Source organism: Lycorma delicatula, chromosome 1 (assembly GCF_047948215.1).
Source record: "Lycorma delicatula isolate Av1 chromosome 1, ASM4794821v1, whole genome shotgun sequence".
NCBI classification, from domain to species: domain Eukaryota; kingdom Metazoa; phylum Arthropoda; class Insecta; order Hemiptera; family Fulgoridae; genus Lycorma; species Lycorma delicatula.
Window position 1 is genome coordinate 401659076 of NC_134455.1, and position 17704 is coordinate 401676779.

General features: G+C 27.8%; 1 pseudogene; it reads left to right on the forward strand.

Annotated features, from left to right (window-relative positions):
* LOC142318016 (TATA-binding protein-associated factor 172-like) overlaps positions 1-17704 on the forward strand; it is a 132605-nt pseudogene that overhangs the window by 94827 nt on the left and 20074 nt on the right.

A 17704-nucleotide genomic window follows, 5' to 3' on the forward strand; every position in this document is an offset into this window, starting at 1 on the left:
TACAGGATTGAGTCATTAAGCATTTTTATACATGTAATCAACTCAAGTGGAAAGAATTGAACACGCAACAAAAATGTATTGCTTGAGCCCCTGTATTGTTTGCAAATCACAAAATGAAATAAAATTAATTGCGTGTCAAAATAAAGTTTTGGAAAACAATAGTATAATCAGATGTCAGTACATGAAATCACAAGCTCGTAGATTCACTGGGGCAACTATAAAGCCAGATTTTTTAGTAGTTTCTGATTTATTTTGTATTAACAATTTTCTCAGCCAAGATCAGATTAAAACTAAAGTTGAAATTAAACATTTACTTGCATTTGATTAAATTATATATATTTATTTTGTTACATTTTTTTTATCTAAATATTTATTGTGTTGCAGGTCTTCTTTCATGTTATATTGTTAACCCAGCTCCTGGTGTTATATATACTCCTAATATGGATGCACCAATAGATTGTTATGTAAAAGTACTTCTAGCACATCTTAATTCAAAATCAGCTTTGCAAAGAATGGTAACCGGTTTAGTTATCACAGAATGGGGTCGTCTTGAACGTCCTGTACCGTGTCCTGATTCTCTTACATCTCGTTTACATTGCACATTAAATGAAAATGTTTACTTTGATGAGATATCAGTTTCATTTATACGTTTACTCCAAGAGGCTAAAGATTTTGTAGCTATGCTTAAACATTATAAGATTCCATTTGATAAGGATTTATTTGAAAAGGTAAATCTAAGTTTTTTTTATTATTAATTATTTGAGTGTTTTGATGCTATTTTATTCTTATTTGTTGTTTTGTGTTAATATTTTAATTTCAATGTAATTACTACGTTCTCATCATGAACCATCCGTTACATTTATTCATACATTTGCTTTTTTACCTTTTTTTACTATATTTTTTTACCCTTTATTCAAATATAAATATATATTATAAATAAACTAAAACTGTAGATTTTAATAAATAGCTCTATCTGTTACATCTTAAATCCAGTTCATTTCATAACTTTTTAACTTCTGATTTTCAACATTCTTCTGTAACATTAACATCACAAGCATATTATTTTCTTTTCTGATAATTTCCCAGTTATCAATGTTTTATTACCAAGAAGTGTTAGAAATATTTCTAATATATTAAAAATTAACTATATTAAAATTAATAGTAATAAAAATTTGACTTTTTTAAATTGCATGCTTTAATAAATAAAGTATTCATGATTTACTGCTCTACCTCTTCACAGTTGTTGGTACAAAAAATAATGAGTACAACAGTATTGTGGATTCAACATGCAGGAAGAAACTATCTTACCTGCAGTTCAAGTCTAACAACAAACATGATTAACTTTGTTTAAGAACAAATTAATTATGACTGTTTTTAAGATTGTAATATTAAACCGGTTCTCTCATCAACCTATAATTATTTAGTAATCATAAAATTGCTTTACTGATAAGATTTGAAAACCCCAGTCTGAATTAGTTTTAGCCATGCCTATGAATACTTTGTTTCCATTTTCTTTCTTCATTTTAGTTTTTGTTAGGCCATATTAAATTTTATAAAAGAAGTTTTTAATGAATTGTTATTTAAATGGAGATGTTGTTAGATCTAAGGAAATATACCATTAAAACTAGTTCAGAGTTGTAAAACGTTTTCGTACAGAACTGTTTAAAAAAAAAACATAACTCTTGTATACAAGAAACTATTCATCTACAAGAAAAATGAAACAAATTGTCTAATTGTCCTGGTAATATTAAGTATTTACTTTAGCAAATCCTTCAAAAAAGTGTAATTTGTTCTTTAGTAAATTCATCTTTGGATATGGTACAAGTTTCAGTAATTTGCATGGGGAAAATGTATAAACTTCATTTAAGTTGAAATTAGTAATTAAAAATAAACTTGTGTAGATTTTCAGAAGAAATATATTATAATGATTAAGTGTACTCAATCTCAAGGTAAGTAATGAAAGAAAAAGAAGGAACCCTAATCTCAAAACAAAAGCTGTAATATATGGCAAACCATGGATACCAGTCACATGTTGCACAGGAGATTACTGTTCACCAAATAATCATGAGTTAAGATAGTAAATTATTTATTAAATATAATTATGGTAAAAGCTGAGGTGTGGATTAAATTTACAGTTAACATCTATAGGAATTAGACCTATATTCATATAAAAGTATTCATATGACCTATATTTATAAAAGTTTAAAAACAATTGAATATGTTAATTAATATTCAAATAGTCTCATGAAGAAATTGGAAGAATTTCAGAACCTATTTTACAAATGTGAAAAAAGGAAAAAATATCATATGAACATGGGAATGAAAACATTGTATTTCCGGATTCAGCTCTGATTTCTGATGAACAGTTAAATGAAGCCAAACTGAAATTCTTGAAATATAAATTTGATTATTTCATATATTTTTTTATCTAAAAATTGTTGTTATATGTTTAAAATTACACTTATCAAAAAACATCTTTCATAAAATAAAAATAAAAAATCAGGAATTCTGTCATACTTCTAGAGAGAAAATTGTAAATGTTAAGATTCAGTTGGTAAAGTTAATGTTGCATTTAAATAAGTATTTCTCATTTTATAATTTTTTGTTTCAGGTTCTAACATTAGAACAAATTCAACAATTGAGTGGACCAGCTTCACAAAAATTACTTTCAAGTTGTAAATTAAAACCTAAAGTAGCTGAAAGTTTAGAAAGTAGAAGAAAATCGATACAAGGATCTGTATCACAGACAAGTTCTGATCAACAGCTATTAACAGTATCTACACAAGCAGCATTAGCTGGTGCTACATTAATGTTAAGATGTTTACCTGAAAAATTAAATCCAGTTATTAAACCACTTATGGAATCAATTAAACGTGAAGAAAATCAAGAATTACAATTATTTGCTGCTAAAAATTTAGCTGAATTAATGTTACTATGTGTCGAAAGAAATCCGTGTCCGAATAATAAAATTATTGCTAATCTATGTACATTCCTACGTTCCGATCCAGAATTTACACCAAAAATATTTAAAAAAGTGGATGGTGAATGTTCAAGTAGTAACGATTCCTCAAAACCTACTAATAATTCTGCTAATACCAGTAGTGTTAATAGTCATAGTAATTCATTAAGTTTTTTCAATAATACAGATAATTATAACGGTATATTAACGCTTCTTAATCAACAAAAATCAGCAGAGAAAGCAGCTTTTCGAAGAGCTAATTCAACTGGGGGAAGAGGTCCTGGTAGACCACCAATTACTGATATTCCAATCGAAGAATTATTTGGACCAGAAGATGATACACAAAAATTGAATAAAACCCAAAGAACTGGTGCAACATATGCTTTTACAACTATTGCATCTCATTTTGGTGCAAATTTACCAACTAAGCTGCCTAAGTTATGGGAAATAATTATTGAACATCTACAAGAAGTGGTCAAAAATAATAATTTTGGTAATTTTTTTTTTTTACTTTATTAACCTTAGTCGTTTGTTTATACTGTAATTAATAACTTTTTAAATGTGTCTTAATCTGTTGTAGTTTGAAAAAATATAAATGAAATAAAAAACTAATCATTCAGCATGAACTTTTATTAATTCATGATCCAAAGAATGATTTTAGTCTTTTTATAATGATATAGAGTAAAAATTGTTTTTAAAAAATAATTAGCTTTAATAAAAATCAATTTTGTTAGTTTTTGCATTTTTCTGGCTAAGTATTCAATTAACAAAAAAATACTACCTGAGCAAACAGTATTTTTTAAGATTCCTTTTCTTATAGTGCCAGTTATTTACTTTTATTATTTTTAAGCTGATTATTGTAGTTGTTATAAGGTTGAAAGCAGTTGACTGTTAATCTTTACAGTTAGTTTACATTTGTTTGATTTATTTTTTATTTATTTTTTTTTTTAAATAATGTTTTCATAATTTGTAAGTTAAGTTAATGGAACAGCTGTTGGTGTAATATTAGACTTTCTGATTTCTAAATTATTTATTTTTTAGTTTTGAGAATTGGAAAATTTTAATTTAGATTAATTTTAAACTCAAGTTTAAGGCTTAACATCTTAAAATGTTTTGATAGATTTTTAAAGAATCAAAACACTATTGTTTCTCACTGATGGCTGTTGTATGTGTATGTTGTACTCACCATGCTATCTTTATAATAAGAACGTCTTTGTGACCTGTCATTAAATTAGATATTTTGTTATTAGCTAATTTTGGTATCATTGCCTATCTTTTCCACATTTTATTCAACCAATAGATTTAAAAAATATTTTATAAAAAAGCATTCAGTTTAATTGCCTAAACATGTCAATTCATTAATCTAATTCCATATTGAGTTTTTTTTGGTTTAAAAGTTCTCATCAGTTCTGTCCACAGAAAAACTTACAAAGTAAGAATTTTGTATCCGAATTTGCATCTGCAACATGATTTATGCTGTAGCAGATTATAGTTGTGATCAAAGAAATAGTTCATGTATTATGTATCATCAGATTATTAAAATAGTTTCTTTTACACCAATAACTGTTAAACTGATTTCTAAATGTGTTTGGAATATAGTTAATTGCAATATATATTTTCTTATTATTTATACTTGAGTTATATATATTCTTGTTATGTTCCCCCCACAATGATGAATTAAGTTTATCAGTATTTAATTATATCACCTATAAAATAATAAATAAAGTGTAGGAAGAAAGAAATGTAGGAAGCTACAGGAATAAGATTTATTAGACAAATTAAGGATATTCCTGATTACATTATTTGAAGAACAATGACATTCTCATTTGTTACTAGTGGTACAAATTATTCCCTTCAGAGTAGTCCCCAAGAGATGTGACATACTCAAATGTTTATTCCAAACCTCAATATCTGTAGAAAGCATTTTTTTGGTATTGTCTTAAGTTTACTTAAGACAATATTAATTATTGTTCATATCATCTATCATCATAAATCATCCTTTTAATAAGAACAGGAAAACATTGAAGAGTGCCATCTCTGGAGATATGAAGTCTACAGCTTCAGTATGGTGTTATTTTAACTAAGTAATCATAAATTAATAGTAAAGTGTGAGCTGGACTGTTATCATGGTGCAAAAGTCAAGAATGTTTCACCCATATCTGTGATTGTATTCTTCAGATTGCCTCTTATAAATAGCATAAAACTACTTAGTAATACTGTTTGATTGTACAATCTTGTCTCTGTCTTGGTTCTTCAAGAAGCTTCCATCAGGATGATTGGTCTTTGTGTCAAATCATAGCTCTGTACCCCCATCTCATCACCTATTTGACGTGTTTAAATAATTTTGAGTTATCAGCAATATTAGCTAATAAATATGCTGCAGTGTTACTTTTGTTGAAAATTCTCCCACACAAACTGTAAAAGATTCTCTTTTCTAATGGTGATTCGATTATTATTGATTGTACTTTATTTTGTCAATATTTTCATCAGTTGTCAGTTTATTAGGACATTAACTCTTGTTTTCAGTCTTCTTGAAATCGTTTGTACCATTCATAAATTTGAACTATGCAACTACAATGGTTGAAAATATTGATATACATTATAGACAATGCTGCCATCGTGTGGGAAAAACATGAATTCATTCATAAAGACATAACATACAGAATTAAAAAATTTCCTTTTTTGTCACATGCTTATGTACCATAAAAGAATAAAAAATCATGAATAGTATGCCTAGAAGCATAAAATATTGATTAGTGTTGTTTCATAATATTAAATTTAATGAATTTTAAAAAAATTCATTAAACCAGAGGCATGTTTTAAAAAACATGCCTCTGGTTTTAAATTTATAATACAACCATCTACACTACAATTATAATTTATAATACTACTTAGAAAATACACTTCACTTTTATTAATGCACTCTTGCTCTATATTTATATACATGTTTATAATTTTTTCAATTTACAGCTATGCGCCATAAAACTCTTGACTAAAAAGTGTTGTACAGTTAATGTGGTTAAAAAAAGTTGAAGATGATTGTTACAGTTGAAAATTAGTAATTATTCTGTTGAAAACTGTGATACTAAAAGCAATGTATAGTTTTCTGTGTCTTTTAATTTATTATTCCTTACAGTACTATGAATTCAACATTGTTGTGTTTTAACCGTGCTTTTTATTGTAATAAAAAAGATATTTTGCCATTCAAAACAATGTATAAAGTTAAATCAGTCATTGGTAAACTAGAAAATAATATTGAATATAATATATATTAAAAAAATATTGTATATATAAAGAAGATCTCAAGATTACTGATATAAATAAAACTTGGAAGAAATGAGAATAATACAAAAAAATGTTTACAGCCATTCTGTAAAGATTGCAAAAAAGTAGTCATGAAGCTTTTTAAGAATTCAATGTGAATGAGAAAAAACAAGACAAAGAATAACACATTAGAGTTAGATTAGGTTGTGAGGATGTAATACATTTAAAAAATATATATTATGAGCTCTTCAAAGACTTCTGTCACTCAGTCATCTACTGTTTATAAAAAAATTAAAAGCATTGCCAAACATTTTTATTTGATATTTTAAAAACTTAGACTAGACAATATAAAATAATCACACATTTATTTCTTTTTGCATAAAATTAATGTCCTGTGCAGAAGAAGCGCACTATAATCCAGTAATATTTTTAATTTTGGTATCATAATAAAATTTTCAGCTTTTTTAGTTTAATCTTTTTTATTAATGTATTTTTATTTTTTTGCAGATAATCTTTCAACTTTTGATAGTGATACAGTTGCTGAAGATTTAGTTGGTACATTACAAGTTTTAGAAATTACATCACCAGCCATTCATAAATCTCTTTTACCTCAGGTCAAATTTTATATTATGCTTTTAAATCTTTTTTGTGGATGATACAATTCCGTAAACTTATCCTGTAGTATGATTGAAATTTAGCTGTATTTCATGTGTCCAAGTTTTACAAATTACAATTGACAGCCGCTTGACTGTGCGCCACATTCTTGTGGATTACATAAGTTAATGCAGCTTTGTGTCTTAAATACAAATTGCCCAGAAAAATTTTACAATTCCTTGGCAATGATAAGGAAATTTTAGATCATGTGTTGTTTTTTCTTAAGGCCATCTGTTTACACTCTGATTTGATTTACTGTGGTGTGTGTGTATCAGCTCTTCATGCTAGTTGCCAAGTAGTTGGAACTTTTATTCTTCTGATTAAGAATTCAAATGTGATATCTGTTTGTTTATTGCAACAAATGTGTCATATCCAGTGATAATGCCAAAGCATTTTTCATCCAGAAAAAACAAAAACAAAAATGTTTAATTAAAAAACTTAGCTGTTACCTATTCCTTTGTGGTTCTTCATATGAATATGGAACTGATTCATGATAATGTATCAGATATAATAAATGGTAACAGTTTAATCATCAGCCATGTTAAGCATAAGATGTTGCCAGTTATTCACATTTTGTTAATCTGAAGGAATTATAAAATTTAGCACTTATAAGTGCTTTTTCATTGAGTAAATGCTTATTGTGGTGAAACCATAATGATAGTAACCATTAGAACAAGGTGTTTGCAATATAGTTAAGGCAGACATTTTTTTTATGCATCTCAATTGAGTTTGTTAAATTTGTTAAATTTCTGTTTGTTAAATTTTTCCAAGGTAGGTTTTTCATTCCACTATATACAGTTACATATGATTGGGATAGTGTAATTCAATCTCAGTCAAGATCACAAGTTTACATGTTTTTATTAATAATATTTCAAAGTAGTTTGAGCCTTTTGTAAAGGTTACATATATGTTTTTAATTAATTTCACTTTAGAAAAAGATTTCTATTCTAAATAAAGCAAACTGTCTGATCACATAAAAGATATTATATGTTTTCTTTTATTTTATAAATCTTGAGCCAATGCTGTTTATATTCTGTTGCTGTTAGGTTTTCAGAAAATTAATTTATATTTTTCTGGAAAACAAGTAACTCAATTGTGTGAGATTTTGCTTACATGTGAAAATAGAAAGTACACTTATATTATGTTTTCTTTAAGTTTTGGGTTAGAAGTTGAATGAAATTCAAAATTCATATCAATTCATTTTAATATGTTACAGTCCTCAAATATTAAATCTAATCAATTTTAAAACACTTTCTAATTAAATTTAATTTTTCCTGACCATGTATATTATGTTAGAATACTGCATTATATTCTTTACCTGTCTATTGTTAGTTATCATTATCGTTAATTATTTCATACCAATCATCATATTCCGTGGTTACTGATGGTAGATATCAAGTTACTTATTATTCTTTTATTAATCCATATCTTTATGTTTCTGTAAGTCTTAGTTTTAATTTTTTTTTTGTTTCAGTTAATGGCTATTGTCCCCGAATTGTTAAAATGTTTAAGAAATCCATACAGAGCAATTAGACACTTATCATCACGTTGTTTAGCCGTGTTATCAACATTAGATTCTGTAAAAATTATGCAAGCAGTTGTTGATTATATATTACCAATGTTAAATACTACAGATGATGATACTTGTAGACAAGGTGCTGCTGAAGCAATTGCTTGGATCATTGAAAAATTACAGTTTGATATTGTACCTTATATTGTGTTACTTGTGATTCCACTTCTAGGTAAGTTTTTCAGATTAAAATTATGTGCTTATTGAATATTAGTTAAATTAAATGTCAGTTATTATTCTTTTATTTTGTATTACTCAAGAAAGAGAAGGAAGATAGTTATGAGCAAGAGTATGAAACAAATTTTATACTCTTTTGTTTGTTGACTTATGAGTTGAATAAATTTACTCTAACTTTATTTTTTGATTTAGAAATGGATAACTTAAGTTAATGTAAAATAAAAATTTAATTTACTTAAAGTAAGTGTAGACATAATCCTGAATGATGAAATTTATCTCTTTATATTTATTATAAACTGGCTGGTTGGGCTTGCTTCTTTTTTATCTGTTTTTGCCACTCAAGGACGTTTAGCAAGGTCGTTACTTTACCACAAAACATAAAAAGAGCAGTGAAAAAGAGGCTTCACAACCAACCAAAAACCTTCTTCTTGGAAGGAATATGCAAGTTTGTGGACCACTGGACCAAGTGCATTTACAAGGGAGGTGGCTATGCAGAAAAATGATGTACATATCGAATTCCTGCCTTTGTGTAAATAAATTGTAGAATGAAAAGTGTAGATAATTTTTAACTTGCCTTTGTCTTGTCTTCATGTATGATTCAGTGTTATTAATTGTACTGTAGCTATCAGAAATAAAATTTATTCTAATAACATGTATTTAATTGAAGATAAATTTTGGTAATGCAGAATCTTTTGTTGTGATAGATTGGTCCTGCTGCTAATCTGTGATTTGTTGGTGCGTTTAGTGTTATTTTAGATGAAGAATTTTTTAAAAATGGCACTAATGTTACAAAATTTTAAATTATTATTAGCAATTATTAAAAACATTTTATTGTCTTTTAGAAAAATCTTATTTATCTGGGCTTTTTCATGACTACAATGAAGCCTTTCTTCATCATAATTCTTTGGATTCTTGCTTTCTAATTCATATTTATTATTTTATTTAGAAAGTAATAAATTTTTCTACTGTATTATAATAATATGTATTAATTAATGTGTTAATATGTATTATAATTTTTCTACTGTATTATAATAATATGTATTAATTACATATTATGTAATTATGTATTAATTATTGTGTAAATATGTATTATAATTTTTCTACTGTATTATCCATTACTTGTTTTGCGTATTAGGAAAATAAATATGTTTTATTAAAGAAATCTAAAGATACAAAAAAATATTTTAATTTTTTTTAATCGACCTACAACTTTGTGTACAAAATTTTTATTTATTTACTGATAATAAGACTAAAACATATTTTCTACCTTGTATTTGGACATCCTGTTATTTTATAGATTTATTAATATTTGATAAGGTAATTCATTATACCACATTTTAAAACCCTGTTACCGAATGAACTTTTTCCTGGAACCTCCACAAAAATAAGTTCTATTTGTAGAGAATATTGTATTATTAGCCCATTTATTAATCATTTACTAAAATGGTATTTTTTAATGTTTTGTATAATAAAAGCTTCTTTTTTCCCCTAGGACGTATGAGTGATCATGAATCATCTGTAAGGCAAATATCTACACATTGTTTTGCAACTCTTATACAGTTAATGCCTTTAGACGGAGCTGTGCCAAATCCTCCAATGATGACAACAACACTAGTGCAACAAAAGGATAAAGATAAAGCATTTTTAGAACAATTATTTAATCCAAAAACAATACCAGATTTTGTTGTACCTGTTAAAATATATGCAGAACTCAGATCATATCAGCAGGTCTCTTTTTTTTGCATGCTTGTCAACTTAATTTTCTTATTTGTTTCTTTAGAGTAAATATCACATAGAAGTAGTATTTTGTAAGCATGAGAATAGTTTTGTAAGGTTTATAATACCTATTAATCTTTTATCAGTTGGGTGTTTCATTATTCGATTAAATATTTGAAAGTTACATTTTAGACTAAACAATTATATGATGTTCCCTTTAAGTTCTTTATTTGAAATATATTATGTTATTTTACCATGCATAGTTTGTTTTGATGACTAGATTAATATAGATAGAGACAATAACCCCCAACTAAGACAACAGTCTCCTACTAAGTAAAGACCCTGTATACAAGTGTTTCTAGAAGAGGGGTATAAAAATTTAATTTATTGTATTTGACTATTCTTATAACTGATTCATCTAGAGCACCTGAAAATACAAGAAATACCAATCAGAACCGCATTTGTGAGAGTAATGATAATCATTATGTAGCCAATGCCTGTGGTGAACACAGTATAAAATCTTCATTTTGATAGGTTGGTATGCTAATGTGCAATAGCTTAGCTCACTGAAAAAGTCAACAGAAAACCATTCATTCCTCAATCTTCGTGGTAAGCCTGACATGAGAACTTGTTAATATGAGAATGAGTATACCTGTTTCAGAAGGGTTGTATCTTATTTTAGATCGTATAAATATTTTTGGATGTGACGCCTAACATGCATATATTAAGTAACTAATAAAGTATTCATGGTATAGTTGTTATTGTTGATTTTATTTCTAAGTGCAGAAGAGAATTCTGTATTTATTAATCAAAAAATTCAGTGTTAAATTTTCCAAAAAACAATATAAAGAAAATAAGCTGATTTAACAGAACAGGTATAGGATCTTATTTCTATTGCCGTACAATCGACTGCCTATTATAATGAGCATAATCTTGAAATGAGCATGCACACAGCATATTATAACTAGTAGCCTATGTTAAGAAACAGCTATTTATATTAGGACTAAACTTTGCACCCCAGCCCAAGTTGTGCTTTTTGTAGCCACCAGATATACGGGTTCTGTAAATAAAGTAATGAGACTGGTTCAGAAAAACCTTTTATTTGCAATCCAATTATGCATGTACTCTACCACCTTCAAAATAGTTCCCTTGGCAAGACACACAATGCTTCAAATGGTTTTCCAACGCTCCATAACAGTGTTGGAACTCAGAAACCGCAATATCCTTCAGATTGTTGGTTACATTTATTTTTGTTTTCTACTGTTCCAAAATGGTATTCTTTGAGGTATTTTTTTAAGGTTGGGAACAGGAAAAAGACACAGGGACTTAAGTCAGGTGAATAAGCTGGTTGAGTAACTACAGGAATGTTTTTCTTTGACAAAAACACATTAACTGAGAGTGCAGTGTGACAAGTTGCATTGTCATGATGCAGCATCCAGTTGTCTTTGATGGCTGGTCTCACGTGCCCAACTCTTTTCCGCAGTCTTTCAAGAATTTCTCGATAAACATATTGATTTACAGTCTGTCTTGTAGGCAAAAACTCCTTATAGACAATGTCATTACTATCAAAGAAACAAATTAGCATAGTTTTGATTTGCTCATTTTTGTTTTTCTGGGATCTGGTGAGTTTGAAGTGTGCCATTCCTTGCTCTGGCATTTTGTTTCTGCGTTGTACTCAAATATCCAAGATTCATCACTAGTAATATCATTTTTTTAGAAAATCAAGATCATTTTCAATTTGTCCTAGAAGAGAGCAGCACACTTCCACCTTGTTTTTCTGTTCAGCAGTGAGGTTTTTTGGTTCCAATTTTGCACAAACTTTTTTCATGTCCAATTCATTTGTCAAAATTTGATGGACTGTGGTGTGATTCAAATTCAATTTTTCTGCAATCATTCTGACAGTTAATTGCCAGTTTGTCAAGTCTCTGATTCGCTCAACATTGTTGTCAGTTTTTGATGTTAACTGTCTTCCAGAGCATGGATCGTCCACAGCTGATTCCCAACCATCTGAAAATCTTTTAAACCACCTAAAAACTTGGGCCCATGACAGCATCATCTCTATATGCCCTTTCAATTTTAAATAAGTTTTAATAGCATTCTCACTGAATTTAACACAAAACTTGATTGCACAACATTGCTTAAAATTAGTATCACTCATTTTTGTAACGCACAAAAAAACTTGTTTCAAGAAATCTTGTTTATGTTTCACATGGCAACAATAAACTAAAAATATTAATACCTAATATAAATCAGCTGTTCATATAACCATATGTTTACTAGTAACTTTACAGTGTTGCCACTTTGGCTGCCAAAAAAACTAGTCACATTACTTTATTTGCAGACGTCATAAAACATAATTCTTGACAAATCACATGACCCACCTAATAAGTATCAGAGAATGATAATTGTATAGTAGAAGAAAACAATACTAATTAGAAAGAGATTATATACTAAAGAGGAACAATGTAGTGAAATAAACCGCACTCAATAGGATCTTATTCTAGATCTATTCAGTATGTGACTAATCTTTAGAAGTCAAGGTATCTTAAACTAGGATGAGAGCAGTATGCTACCAGTCAAAGATTTTATGTTTACTATTAGCAAATTGTTTTCCTTCAGATAATAAATCTTCAGATGTGACTTAATAAACAGATGTGACTTCCCTAAGGGAAACCCTCCCATATCCCTAAAATTATGTGGTTTGTGGAAGTATTCAATTAAACTGCAAACTTAATAGATTTATTGGATCTTATTGGAAAGTCAAGAGGCAATTATGGTAAGTATTTTGACAATAAGCAAAGATAATTGAATTTAAAAGATAGTTGAATTTCAGAAAAATGATTTGACAAGATTATGTAGATTTAAGTAGAACTTAGTTATTATCATGATCTATACATGCGTATGATTTACAATAGAGTTTCCAGTTCATAGGGTAACTACAAACAGCATTGTTTAACTGATGATGTGGATTAGTGATTTATTAAGATAGTCTTTTGACACCTAATCCTTATTTCATGTCCTTTTATAATCAGGATTTTACTCCCTGAGACATTTTCATTGTTGTTAAATCATCAGGTTATGTAGTATGTAATTTATAGCCTTGATATTGACAAAGATTTCTACTGTATCTCTTGATTGCAGATATTTATATTGTGGGGTCCCCTATTTAGTTGCCCAATATAAATTTAAGCATACACTCATATCCAGCCATTATATAAAATATGCTAATACTATAAAAATTTATTAATAATTTGTCACATTAAATGCATACTTAAAGAATATTTTGGTTTTTCTTGCTTATGAGAATATAAAATTTCATTTTGATTATATAAATATTAAAAAAATGAGTCTTGAGTAAAGTAAATTTTATAAATGATTTTTTTTCTGCCAAATATCCTTAGTAGGTCTTCTTAGTACATTTTTAACTTACATGTGGTGTTTCGTTTCAGGCTGGTGTAAATTGGTTAGCATTCTTGAATAAATATAAATTGCACGGCATATTATGTGATGATATGGGATTAGGTAAGACTTTACAGTCAATATGCATCTTAGCTGGGGACCATTATAATAGACAACATCAATATAAGGTTTGTATCTAATAATTATATATATTTAACTTTGTTAAAATATTATTTGTCTATTATTTCCCCATTATTTTCCTTAAATGTCTGCTGATAAATATTATAAATTTTATTATTATTCACTTATATTTATTGTATAAATAAATATCTGAAAAAATGTAACAGCTTTCTCAGGACATTTTTAATTCATGTTTTCTTTAGAAAAATCAGTGAATTTGAAATGGTTGATATTTTTCTAAGCTAGTTTTTTTTATGTTTTATTATTCCAGTTTTAACAGTTCCAAAACCTTGCAACATTTCTAAAAATCAGTTTTAAAATAAAACACATTAATTCTTGACTTCTTAAATATGTAAATAAAAGGTTCGTAAAAAAAGTGTATATATGTTACTTTACACTGTATTCTAAATAACTCATTCCTGTAGTAAGGAAAGACAGAGTTATGACTATATCTAATGTGGCAGGGTTAAGTAAATTGTTTTAATTAGCTTAGAAATCTTTCTTAACTTGCAAGACAAGATTCTACTGGTCTAATGGGATGTGTGCTCTTTTTTGTAACCATTACTTTAATTTAACTTTCATTAAGCTTACACTGTCATTTTCATGATCAAATTTATCATTTTTGGTTTAAAAAAAATGTAAGTCCACTTATATCTGTGCTGGGTTCTTGTCAACCATGAAAACAATTGTCCACGCCTTTTCTTCTTCCACTCACAAAAATCAGTACCTGTTGTAGCATATTTTAGAAAAATAGCTGAGCTTGGGGTTGAGAAGTGTTTTACCTTGCAACTAGATCTGGGACTTTATATATGTAAACGGTTACATAAACTTATTTGCTTTTCCTTTATTTGGAAAGTCAGTAACATAACAGTTGTCTCTCCTCCTTCTATCCATAACATGTATCTTTCCAAGCATCCTCTCCACATCCCTGGCTATAATCCTTTTCCTTATTCCAGAGTTTGTTTAAATGTCACTTGGATTTCTGCCTATTTACTGTATTATGTTCATCAATATGTCCTTTCAGCTTCATTTGATTGCATCTTCTTTTAACCTCCAATGCTATCTAAGTATTCAAGGACTTAGGGTCTTGTAATTACTTAAGGGCTATTCTTTTCCCCTCTTTCCTTTCCATACAATTCTTATTCACAATATCATACCTAGCTAGCCAATTAGTTTCCATTACTGGCTAATTAAAATATAATGAATTCATAAATATATAAATTAAAATTCATAAAAAAAATCTTTTTAGCAGTTGCAGAAAAGGTAAAACAATTATATAAGCAATCAATGTCTATAATTATTAAAGTTAGGTCAGCAGATATGTATCAGTAACAATGAAATGAAGAATTTTATTTTATGTTTGCTGATAATATATTATTGATTTTCTAATGGATCAGTTTTTCTTTCCATTAGAAAAATTTTGTTTATCTTAATAAATTAATTTTTTTCCCAATTTATACTTTACTTGACAAAAAAACAATAAAACAACTTTCTGTTCACTCTGTGTTTTTGTGTTCATCTTATTTTATTAGTATTAGATGCTACTAGAGCAACTAATTTGTAGAGTATATTTTTATGCATACATATATATATTTTCAATAGATTAACAAAAGTCCAGACTGTGCACCACTGCCATCATTGGTAATATGTCCACCTACATTAACTGGTCACTGGGTTTATGAAGTTGATAAGTTTATATCACAAGAATATCTGAATCCACTTCAGTATGCTGGTCCACCACTTGAACGAGAAAGGTAATTGACAATTTTTTTATATATGGATTTATTATTTAATTACTTGTTATATTTTGCTACAAATAATCCATTCCTGCAAATAGATTTTTGGTAAAAAAACCTCCTATAAATTAAACTAACTATTGAATATTTAAAAATATTTCTTGAATAGATAAGGATGATAACTTGAGTAATCTATGTACTAATCATATTTGTTTTTTTTTCAAATTCTAAAGTTTAAAAAAAAAATAAGCTCTTCAAATGAATTACACAATAAACAGTATTTATTTTTATTTAAAAATGAAATTATTTTCCTATAAGAAAAAAAAACATAATTGCATTGTGTAAATCTGTGGTCATTGTTGATAAGTAAGGAATATGATATATTTTATTACCTAGTATATTATATTAGTAGCACTGAAAGCCTCCACCCAAAAATTTTATGTAACAGCCATTTTAACCACTGTATCAGTTGCTGTATCATTATTGAAGGATTCATTGTTTACTGGATTACTGTATTGTACTTAGATTAGTAATCAATGCATTCTTTTTAATATGATTTATTCATTTTACAGATTACGATCAAAAGTAAAAAAGCATAACCTTATCATTGCTTCTTATGATATTGTCAGAAAAGATATTGATTTTTTCTCAGCTATAAAATGGAATTATTGTATTTTAGATGAAGGACATGTTATTAAGAATGGAAAAACGAAGGTGAGAATTAAAAATATATTTTGTTTATTATTTACTAACATTTAAATTACCCATATCAATCAGGCCTATAAAAAAATTTCAGAAACTACCAATCGTGTTTAGCAACACGTAAATTTTGCAAGTTGGAGATTTTTTTGTTTTTATGTAATTGCACTACACTTTGCAGTTATCTCATAAACAGTGGAAAATGAATATATAAATATTTTTACTAGTAATAGTAAAAATGTTTACTATTACTAGTAATATATCATTTCTAAAATTACTAGATTAAATTTAACTTAACCAAAACTTACAAGCTGTTATAAATACTGTTTTACTATTCTGTAACAGGCTTAAATTCAATGAAACTGTTATAGCTTTTAACGTTAGTTTGCTTATTATTTTAATGTTGATTTTTAACAAAACATAAGTAATGAAATGTAATAGAAATAAAGTAAATAGATGTATCACTGAATATAAATATAGGTTGAGAAAAGACTGTGGAGGTAGAAGAATTTTGTTGTTGGGTAAATAGAATTACTAAAGATGGACAAAGCAGGAGTGATATAAAATGCCGCACAGGCAAAACGAACTTTCAGTCAGAAATATAATTTGCTTATATCAAAAATTAATTTAAACATGAGGAAAGCATTTTTGAAAGTATATGTTTGGAGCATAGTATATAGATATACTATATATACTTTATATAGGAGTGAAACTTGTATGATCAGAGTACCTGAGAAGAAAAGATTAGAAGCTTTTGAATTGTGATGCTATAGGAGAATGTTAAAAATCAGGTGGGTGAATAAAGTGACAATCGAAGAGGTATTGCGGCAAATTGATGAAGGAAGAAGCATTGAAAATATATAGCTAAAAGAAGAGACAGACTTATAGGCCACATCTTAAGGCATCCTGGAATAGTCACTTTAATATTGGATGGGAAAAATTGTGTAGGCAGGCAATGTTTGGAATATGTAAAACAACTGTTAAGGGTGTAGGATGTAGGGGGTATACCGAAAGGAAACGACTGGCACTAGATAAGGAATCTTGAAAAGCTGCATCAAATCAGTCAAATGACTGAAGACAAATAAAATTTGATCTTTAGTACAGTATTATACAGTATTAAAATACACTTTTGGAACTAAAAAGACTTAAACAATATAAAATCAGTTTATTTACTGACTGCAATTCAAGTAATGGACCTTATGTAAGAAAATACTAAGTGTTCAAATAGTAAAATCCGTTATAAATCTGTTGCTACAAATATTACTCTAGCCTTCTCAGCTGAGTTTAGAACAAAAAAATGATTTATTTTGCATCAAGTAACTCCAAGCTGATCCCAGTCCAAGTTTTCAA